Source organism: Oncorhynchus mykiss, chromosome 21, assembly GCF_057628025.1.
Source record: "Oncorhynchus mykiss isolate SJ-2025 chromosome 21, ASM5762802v1, whole genome shotgun sequence".
Taxonomy (NCBI): Eukaryota; Metazoa; Chordata; class Actinopteri; order Salmoniformes; family Salmonidae; genus Oncorhynchus; species Oncorhynchus mykiss.
This window is the reverse complement of record NC_143042.1, coordinates 45,296,424-45,307,500: the sequence shown is the minus strand read 5'-3', so window position 1 is coordinate 45,307,500 and position 11,077 is coordinate 45,296,424. Positions and strand designations below refer to the sequence as shown.

Below are 11,077 nucleotides of genomic sequence, written 5' to 3'. Positions count from 1 at the left end.
CCTTGTCCATTGCTGTTCTGGTTATTGTTTATTGGCTTATTTCACTGTAGAGCATCTAGTCCTGCTCACTATACCTTATCCAACCTATTAGTTTCACCACCCACACATGCGATGACATCTCCTGGCTTCAATGATGTTTCTAGAGACAATATCTCTTTCATCATCACTCAATACCTAGGTTTACCTCCACTGTATTCACATCCTACCATACCTTTGTCTGTACATTATACCTTGAAGCTATTTCATCGCCCCCAGAAACCTCCTTTTACTCTCTGTTCCAGACGTTCTAGACGACCAATTCTCATTGCTTTTAGCAGTACCCTTATCCTACTCCTCCTCTTTTCCTTTGGGGATGTAGAGGTGAATCCAGGCCCTGCAATGCCTAGCTCCACTCCTATTCCCCAGACTATTCCCCAGACATGTCATCTACAAGACCCTGCTAGGTAAAGTCCCCCCTTATCTCAGCTCGCTGGTCACCATAGCATCACCCACCTGTAGCACGCGCTCCAGCAGGTATATCTCTCTGGTCACCCCTAAAGCCTCTCCTTCCAGTTCTCTGCTGCCAATGACTGGAACGCACTACAAAAATCTCTGAAACTGGAAACACATCTCCCTCACTAGCTTTAAGCACCAGCTGTCAGAACAGCTCACAGATTACTGCACCTGTACATAGCCCATCTATAATTTAGCTCAAACAACTACCTCTTTCCCTACTGCATTTATTTGATTTATTTTGCTCCTTTGCACCCCATTATTTTTATTTCTACTTTGCACATTCTTCCACTGCAAATCCACCATTCCAGTGTTTTACTTGCTATATTGTATTTACTTTGCCACCATGGCCTTTTTTTGCCTTTACCTCCCTTACCTCCCTTGTTTACTACATTACCTTACTCTGTCCAGCACATGGCCTCACCTGTGAATCCTTAAAGCGATGGGTGTGGATAAGGCTTCAGAGGGTGTGAACGATGCTGAATGGGTGTAGACAAAGAAGAGCTCTCCAGTAGGTGTACCAAATATTCAAGAGCCATTTTCTCAAAAGTGGGGTTACAAGGGTATCAACTTTCAAAGCAGTATTACTTTCCCTGTGTTCCTCAACTACAGTGTATGATATACCATTTTCTAGCTCAGAGTCTCTACTTTTAACCAATATATCGAATAATTAAAAAAAAAAATTAAAATTCTACATAGGATCTAGCCAATCGGTCACATTTTTCGTTTTTTCACTTGTTCTGTAAATTCATCATAGGAGCGGAAATGAGTACTGACTGAATCTGTTTATCATGGAATAGTCCATTGGCCAGAAGTGCTGCTCGTGGATCAGATTCCTCTACCCATATTCAACCTTACCTGATTTACTTAACAAAAAAGGCACATCTCAATAGGTGTCCTCTGACGTGGCACGAGTGGGGAGGGGCCTTTCCTGTTTTGTCCTTAATTGCTCCTTTATTGTTCCCGCAAACAAGGGAGGAGGCCAATGATATCAGAGTGTACCATCAGACCAACTCCCTGATTTGCCAACAGATTTTGGCAATGAGGCGCTTTATCTACTTTTTTAAAACTTTTTGTACTTTTTGTCCAGTATGAAAGAAGTTAGACGTAGTTTCGCGAGCCAATCCTAACTAGCATTAGCTCAGTGACTAGAAGTCTACTGCTATTTGCTAGCAGCTAATGCTAGTTAGCAACTTCCTTCAAACTGCACACAGAGAAATAAAAAAAGGGTATCAACGAGTTCATCTGGCTCTGGCAAAGTAGATAAAGGGCCTCTGCCAAAATCCCAAACTATCCATTTAAGTGTGTGTATATTACGTAATTAATATTTTGGATATAGTTTTTCAAAATGAATAGTAAAAAATTTAAAATTGCTGGATACATCTTTAATATTAGGAACTGGACCAGGTCTTAGAGACAAAATACCTATGACGATATTAAGGCAATAACTTTGAATATGCACCAATTGCAAAGCCTGGCATAAACTTCAATGTACACATTTGTCTAAGCATCAGTTTCTTTCAGATACACTCTTACTTCCTGTTTTCTGAAGTTTAAAACATTAACAAGATAATGATATTGATGAGGATATTTAGGTTGTGATGAGAGAAAAAAGTAGTACTAAGTCCTATTCCTTAAAAAACATTGACATGGTTGATGCAGTGTTAAGGACGGCACCTTTAAACCATTCCAAACACGATTCACTTTGACACATAATGGCTGTACATGTCCAAGTATCTCATCTTAACTGTTGCCCATGTTGCCCATGCCACCCTGTAGTTGTTATAAAGGCATAACATAACACACAAGCACTGAACCCAAACAATTTGTCATATAAATATTGTAAAAGTAAAAGAGCTGATGCTCGTCGTAGCGTGCACAAGCTAACAAGTTAATTAAGCGTAATCCTCTGCACATGAACTTTAAGCTCGTATTATTAGTCAAACGCAATCTGCCGTTAGGTGCAGTGAACTAATTATGTGATGATAAATCTTCTACGGCGTGAGGTCATTTTTCAATGCACTTTAAAGATAGCAGAGGATATGGCAGATAACTGCTTGAAGCCTTTGCGAGTCAGGCTGCGGCTAGGCTAAATGTGTCAGCCAGTGTCAGGCCAAATCAATATACGCTTCCCAGGGTTCCTTTGGTGCTGTAATCCAGGCCTTGGTGGGCACTGACCCCAGGGGATTCCTGAGCGCTTGTTTTCTTGACCCTTTTTTTCCAAGAGCAACTACACTTAAGAATATGACTACAATGAGCAGAAGATAATTACTTTTAAAAAGCAGTTTGTCTGTGCGCTAAATCACTTAACTCATATCTGAGACACTATTAGGCCAAAGAGCCTAATTTGATGAAAATACACTTCAGACAAGGAATTTGAAGGACTTAACAGAGCACATGAGGATAGTTATGGGAACATGGAGCCCCTCAATTGCATGCTATGTACTGCATTCACTTGTTGCTACTGAAGCAATTTTGTGTGTAAAATACCCCCTTCGGACATACATTACTGGTTAACCGCCTGCTCCCAACTCTTTGTACCAATGTCAGTGTGTAACAAGAGGGTTCGCCGTAGTCTTAATTTGAGCTATATAGATATGAACTGCACGTTGCAAAAGCTTACCATCCCGGGCACATATTTATTTGAGAGAGCAACCCATTATCTTCCATCTGATTTCACAGATCCCATTAAGTTATAATCTTGTATTATCTGCCTTAAAATAACAATAGATGCATAATTTTGGTATAAACCCTATGAAACAAGAACACGCTTATAACAAATAGCCTATGGAAAAAAATGCATCCAGCAAACAGAAGTCAAACCTTAGCCAATTACACTCATTTAAATGTTGTATGCTAGAAAAAAATGTTTATTCTAAAAGTTGAAGTGCAAGTGTGAACAGATTATTCAAATCTGTCATTGCAACTGGAGTTCATCTGAATTTGTCCTCAACGGACAGCCAGAGTTTCATCCTTTATTTACCTAAATAAATAATTGGTCACACACTTTATTTGGGTAGATTCTCTACAGATCATACTATCAACAAACTCTCTGTTGATAAGCAACTGCTTGCTCTGGTTACGGTTAGGGTAAGGTTTAGAATAAGGGTTAGACTAAGGTTAGGGCTAGGGTTAAAGCAGGGTTTAGTGTTAGTAGATAGTTAGTTGCAGTGTTATTGATAGTCTGTAGAGCATCTACAGATGGACTATCCAAATAAAGTGTTACCAAATAAATTAATCCATCAGGAGGGATTGGAGGCAGGGAGAGAGAGTTTCCTAGAATGTTACAACCTCCCTTGTAAGTGCTACTCACCCACTTAAGCCATCAGCTGCGTCATAAAAAAATGTCAAATTAACGTTTTTAAAGTGGAACATGATTCTGTTCCGTGCTCTGGGGGCACTGAAGCGCATGCTTGCATACGGAATGCATTTGGTCATCTCCCTGGCAACAGGGAAGGAAAGGTGCACTAAGTGAAACAGGAGAAGATTGTTTTTATTCTTTATTTAGAGAGTTATTTTAGCCAGTGAGTCATACTGATGCCCTGCTGATGTAAATCTACCTTGCTCAATTGAGGCTTTTGTGGAGTGAATGTCTGAGGCATACAGCAAGGCTCTGTGGGAGAGTAGACCTCTTCATTCAGGGCTGCCCGTTTGTTTTCAGACAGGTTTGTATTATGGTGAGGATACTACAAAGCTACACTAATCACCATGACCATGCAGCTCTGGAAGTGTGATGATGTTATAATGAGGTTATAATCTCATAGGTTATGATGTCACATTTGGTAATGTTATTACCAGTGGCGTGTAAGGGAGTGCGTAACTGGCGGCAGGTAAGTCAGGCGCAGGAGAGCAAAACTGGGTAATCAACGGAGCAGTTTTATTCATAAAGCCACCAGAAACCAGAACAACAAACAAATGGGTACAAAACCCGTCGTGCACCAGAGAAAACGTGCACATGCACATGCACTTACAATAAACAATTCCGCACAAAGACATGAAGGGGAACAGAGGGTTAAATACACAACATGTAATGAGGGAATTGAGACCAGGTGTGTGGGAAGACAAGACAAAACAAAAGGAAAATGAAAGTGGATCGATGATGGCTAGAAGACCGGCGACGCCGACCGCTGCCCGAACAAGGAGAGGAACCGACTTCGGCGGAAGTCGTGACATGGCGACCTGTCATTCAGGGCAGGTGGGGCAGAACCCCACATTTTTTGGGGGCTTGCCTGTTTTGCATGTTATTTTTACATTAATACATTTCACATATCAGTTTGCAAACAATGTCAAAAATATATATATATATCATTGAGTTAATAAAGCCGCGTACAAACATGGTCTCTTTTTTGTTTTCTTGAGTAATATAGCTCCAAAATGCAGGTGTTTCAGCCTAGCTCAGTGCTTTTTGTGGAGGTGGGACAAGCCAGCAGAAAATACGGAGCTTTGCGCCATGATTGGCTCAGTGTTTTGTCACTTATAGGGACATCATCGCCAAGTCTAAGGGTAGAGCTCTACAATTCTAGCCCCTTGAGTGCTGCCATAGAGTTACATTAGAAGTGCCCATCCAAGAAGGCTCAAGGTCATTGGCCACAGATAAAATTTACGTCAAATCACGTTATATCTACAGTAGCTTTGATTGGATTGATTATGTCAACGTCATACTTTCAAACTCTTACCTAGCAGTCATCAATATGAATCAAGTCGACAATCTACTGGCAAATCCCATTTAATCATTGTCATATGAAGAGAAATAATGAAGAGAAGTTATAGATTAAACATACGGAGCTCATCGGCCATTGGACAGAAACATTGCACAACAATTTGGAAATTGCAAATTTAACAATGAGTGGTTTGGAAGGAATCAGTGGCTAACTGCAAGCATTGCAAATCATTCATTAGATTGCTATTCAGTGGAGTGGCTGTGTGGTCACAAGTCTAAGATTAAGGTTCTCTTTTCCTATTTTAAAATGATAAACATTTAACATTGGCCATGCTGTCAATGAAGCATGTGCTCAAAACAACTGTTAACACGGAACTGCAAAATCTGACTTTAGTGAGTTCAAGACAACTGGGAACTTGGGAAAATAAGTTTTGAACTTTCCTCCAACTTGGGCAACTCGGGTAAATAGGGCATCCCGGCCTCTTTCTAGAGCTATGGCCTAAAGATCACTGATGTCATCATGATTCAACCTTTTTTTTCCCTGAGTTCCCAGTTGCCTTGAAAGCACCATAAATCCAGAGAATGCCAGACATTGATGACAATGTTTGATGACAAAATGGTGGTGCACATGGTGGTGGTGCACATGTAGCCTATAACCTGTTTTTGAGAAATGTAATCATTTAATATTGTAAGAGCTTTCATTGTCTGCATATATGACCCCTTTATTTATCCTATGGTTCTGACTTGATGTACAAGGAGAACACTGTAAGAATGGCCCTGTCGCTGTATATTTCAAAAGTGCTGAACAAATAGTTATATTGACTACGTCCGTCCTAGTTTGCTCATTAATGTCTTAATCGAAATGACGGATTGCCTCTTATCCGCTTGTCTTCCCTTATGCCATAGTTTGTACATCTCAATTGTCAGTAGAAACCACATTTGTTTAAGCAAGTCAGCCATATCAGCTATCGGAATAAAAACAAGACTACAGCATCCATAAAGACTACAGCATCCATAAAGTGACCATTAGACTTGTCACCTTTCAGAAAGAATTTGTTTGTAGGGGTAACAGTTTTGATTGAATATATAATTTATCGCTCTCACATGCTCATTCTGTCCGACGATGTGCTTCCTTTTGTACCATTCCTGACAACACTGACATATAGGTACAGTCGTGGCCAGAAATATTGGCACCCTTGCACTTTTTACAAAGAATGCACCAGAAAACGGTTGAAATGAAAACATATTTTGGTATCCACATCGATGTGCAGTTGAAAAAAACAAAAATCGTTCGGAATAATTTACTAAATCTTAGCTAATTCCATAAAATAAATCCTAAAATGGCCCAGACAATATTATTGGCACCTTCTAGAAGTAGTTATAAATAATTAGATTTCAAGCAGGTGATTCTCATTTACTTTGGAATTGAACTCAGCTGTGGTGAGTTGAAGGTTCCTGCAGTATAACAATCATGTATTCAACCAGTTTGAACAGAGAAAAGGACTCATTCTATTTTGTGTCACTGTGTGTACTGCAATGAGCATGGACAAAAGAAAGAAACCCAGAGAACTATCTGAGGAGGCCAGACACAAGATTGTAGCCAAGCATGGACAATCTCAAGGCTACAAGTTCATCTCCAGAGATCTGGATGTCCTTGTTTCCACCGTACATAATGTTATCAAGAAGTTTAAGGCCCATGCTGTAGTCAACTTCACTGGACGTGACCACAAGAGAAAACTTGATGGAAGATTGCAGTGAAGGATTGTTCGAATGGTGAAGAAAGCACCTCGGTCAACTGCCACACAGATTCCTGCTGACCTTCAGGCACAAGGTATGACAGTTTCAACTCCAACATCCATCGCTAACTCAATGAAAAGGGGTTATACGGTAGGAGATCCAGGAGGACCCCACTGCTGAGTCAGAGACATAAGAAAAGCCGACTGCAATTTGCCAAAACACACCTGAGCATGCCAAAATCCTTCTGGGAGAATGTCCTGTGGACAGATGAGACCAAATTATAGCTTTTTGGTAAAGCACACCATCTCTATGTTTACAGAAAACAAAATGAAACCTTCAACGAAAAGGACACCTTCCCTACAGTCAAACATGGAGGGTTTAGTTTTGGGGTTGCTTTGCTGCCTCTGGCACCGGGTGCCTTGAACGTGTGCATTGCATCATGAAATCAGGTGAATACCAAGGTATTTTGGAGCACAATGTCGGACCCAGTGTCAGAAATCTGGGTCTCCGTTGAAGATCATGGGTCTGGTTCAAGACAAAACGCTGGACTGTTCTGAAGTAGCCAGCAATGAGCAGATCTAAATCCCATTGAAAACTTGTGTTGAAATCTGAAAACGACTGTAGGTAGCTATGGAAGAGGGTGAAAGGATTAGCTAGCACTTCCAGCTGTCAGATAAGGAAGAGTAGGCTACTCTGGATTGGGCAGGTACCTTTCTGGATAAGGCAGGTACCTTTGTGAGAGGACATTATGAAACTATTCCCCAGTTCCAGTCCCTAGTGAGAAAAACTGAGGACAGAGAGATATGGAAACATAATATTCAGGGCTGTCTAACTTGAGTATAATGCAGCCTGCTTCTTTGTGATGTTTTTTTCTGTCCTCATTTACAGAGAAACAAGGTCTGCAGATGAAGAGGTCCCAAAGAATGTCCCAAGAGAGTAAATTAACATTGTTGTATGCCGTGGATTATATGTGTACCTATGTTAGCAAATTTTGTGAACAAAAAGACAATTTCAAATCAAATCAAATCTTATTTGTCACATACACATGGTTGGCAGATGTTAATGCGGGTGTAGCGAAATGCTTGTGCTTCTAGTCCGACCATGCAGTAATATCTAACAAGTAAAAGTCACACGATGTATAAACCGATTACAACTGGAGCATGCCAACCCCGCTGAGTGTGTACGCTTCTGTTCCAGCCCAGTACTAACACATCTGATTCAATGTATCAAAACAAATGAGTTAATAATCAAGTGTGCTATTGCTGGGCTGCAACAGAAGATCAGTGATCAGTGGAGCGAGATTGGACATCTCTGGTATTTTTTTTTCTTCACCTGAAATTATGTTTTTATTAATAATAGCCTACTTGTTACTAACATTTTGAACTTTTACATGTGTTAACTTACTTGTACACTTTGAACTTATATAAAAGTGTTGATTCTTTGAAGTTAAGTGTTTAAACTTTTTTTATTGTTAACTTAACTATTATTCAAGATTAACTAGTGTTGATGTTTATTAATCACAGATCACAATCCTGCAATAAAGAGGGTAAGGGAATCTGTGTCTAATTTGTCTGTGTTGTATTCTTAAATGAACATTACCTTTTTGTTCAGTCATAAGCTCTCCAATTAGTTTTATTTGATTGTCACTATTTTTATAGGATATCAGCCATGTAAACCCATTTTGCAGCTGATAATGGCATGCAACGCCAATGTAGCCATAGACCTACAGCAGTGGTTCCCAACTCCAGTACTCCAGTACACCCAACAGCCCAACTCCAGTACCCCCAACAGCCCAACTCCAGTCCTCCAGTACCCCCAACAGCACACTTTTGTTGTAGCCCAGACAAACATACCTGATTCAAGTCATTGAGGGCCTCATGATTAGTTGACCACTTGAATCAGGTGTGTTTGTCCGGGGCTACAGTACAATTGTACTGTTGGGGGAACTCGAGGAACGAAATTGGGAATCACTGGCCTACATACAGTATGATGGCATCAGCCATAGAAGACCAGCGATGCCGAACGTCTGAGCTGGACAGGTGGGGGAGCCAAAGCGAAGGCTGGTGTGACAGTGTTTGTAAAGAAATTGTAAAGAAAGAAAATAGTTGGTCATTTTTATTCAATGGGGCAAGGCAAAGCAGAGATGACAACATACTTTTCATTTCACCCATAAAACATTATAGCCTATTATTAAAGTACAGTATGCTTACAATATCATAAACAATACTCTTTAACACGTTCCAAATGACATTTTATATATTCATATGGTTTAAGGGGGCACTTTCTTCATGATGACTAGCTGAAGGTGCTCTACTCAAATGGCACAACATAATCATTCATAATACAGTGCATTCTGAAAGCATTCAGATCCCTTGACTTTTTTAATGTTACAGCCTTATTCTAAAATTGATTAAATAGATTTTAAAAAACTCAATCACACAATACCCCATAATGACAAAGCGAAAACAGGTTTTTTAGAAAGTTTTGCAAATGTATTAAAAATGAAAAATACCTTATTTACGTAAGTATTTAGACCTTTTGTTATGAGACTCGAAATTGTGCTCAGGTGCATCCTGTTTCCATTAATAATCCTTGAGATTTTTCTACAACTTGATTGGAGTCCACCTATGGCAAATTCAATTATTTGGACATGATTTGGAAAGGCACACACCAGCATGTCAGAACAAAACCCAAGCCATGAGGTTGAAGGAATTGTCTGTAGCGCTCCAAGACAGGATTGTGTCAAGGCACAGATCTGAGGAAGGGTACCGAAACATTTCTGCAGCACTGAAGGTCCCCAAGAACACAGTTGGCTCCATCGTTCTTCAATTGAAGAAGTTTGGAACCATCAAGACTCTTTCTAGAGCTGGCCTTCCAGCCAAACTGAGAAATCGGGGGAGAAGAACCGTGGTCAGGGAGGTGACCAATAACCTGATGGTCATTCTGACAGAGCTCCAGAGTTCTAATATGGAGATGGAAGAAACTTCCAGAAGAACAACGTTCTCTGCAGCACTCCCCCAACCAGGCCTTTATGGTAGAGTGGCCAGACGGAAGCCACTCCTCAGTAAAAGGCACATGACAGCCCGCTTGGAGTTTACCAAAAAGCACCTAAAGGATTCTCTGGTCAGATGAAACCAAGTTTGAACTCTTTGGCCTGAATGCTGAGCGTGAAGGGGAAAAGGTGAAGGGTTCTGAATACCTTCTGAATGCACTGTAAATATATAATTTGAATAGCAGGACACTGTAAAGTCCATTATTCCACTAAAGAGTATGAATTAGGCTGTTTGAGAAGGTTTTAATCTTAAGCAACCTGTATACACATTGTTTGAAGTGCTATAGACCAACATAGTTACTCTAGTAAGTCAAAGCTGTGTGCTGGAATCTCTTGGTAGAGCATGGGTGGAGTAGGCATTGTGGTGCTCATGTGAATTTCCTTTCTTTTTCTGGCTTCAGACCAATGCCTACTTCTCACTTAAAACATTGTTTTTAATTGATATGGTTTTTACACAGTGAGGTGAATATGCAACATGATTATGCAACATAACACAGCAATATTTCAAAGTAAATGTACACAATAATGCAACAGTAATAATGTAGTTATTAGTATTTATTTCATGTTATAGCTGATTTCCAGAGGGAAGACGAAAAACCAGAAACCCATTTAAGCCAGTATGGCGTAAACTGGAAAATACTTCCCCGATTTATTTTAACAAGGCAATCGAGCATGCTCCTGGAAAAAACACAAATCTTCAACATATACCCATTAACTATTTACGTGAAAATGTACTTTAAAGTTAACTGAAGAAAGGCATAGTACTAAATTAACTCTAAACAAAAGTGAATTAATACAACATATAACATCTACAACCAAACGTACATTCTTCAGACAGCACATTCTGTACAAACTATTCAGGGATGGCCACAATTTCTCTTGAAGAGCTACAGGGTTATGCAGTTTTTTTTGTTCATGCCCAGTTCTACCACACCTGATTCTATTACTCAAGATCTCGATGAACAGATGAGGTTTTGCGTAACAGCTGAGTAGTAGAATCAGATGGGGTATTGCTGGGCTTAAACAAAAACAAAACCTGCATAACTCCTGATAACAAATGCCAAATGCCTGTAACAAATGCCAAACTGCTGAGAAACATCTGTAAAATACAAAGTCATTAGACAAGTACAAAACCC

General features: G+C 40.0%; 1 long non-coding RNA gene across 2 annotated transcripts in view; it reads left to right on the top strand.

Annotated features, from left to right (window-relative positions):
• Window positions 1-8,455, top strand: part of LOC110500944 (uncharacterized) — a 25,665-nt gene extending 17,210 nt beyond the window's left edge. The window contains exon 3 of one of the 2 annotated variants that reach the window (XR_002470182.3): window positions 7,778-8,455. This is a non-coding gene — a long non-coding RNA (uncharacterized LOC110500944). The remainder of the gene's footprint in view (window positions 1-7,777) is intronic. The other variant, XR_016490359.1, reaches the window with a different exon arrangement.
• Window positions 8,456-11,077: the final 2,622 nt, after the last annotated feature.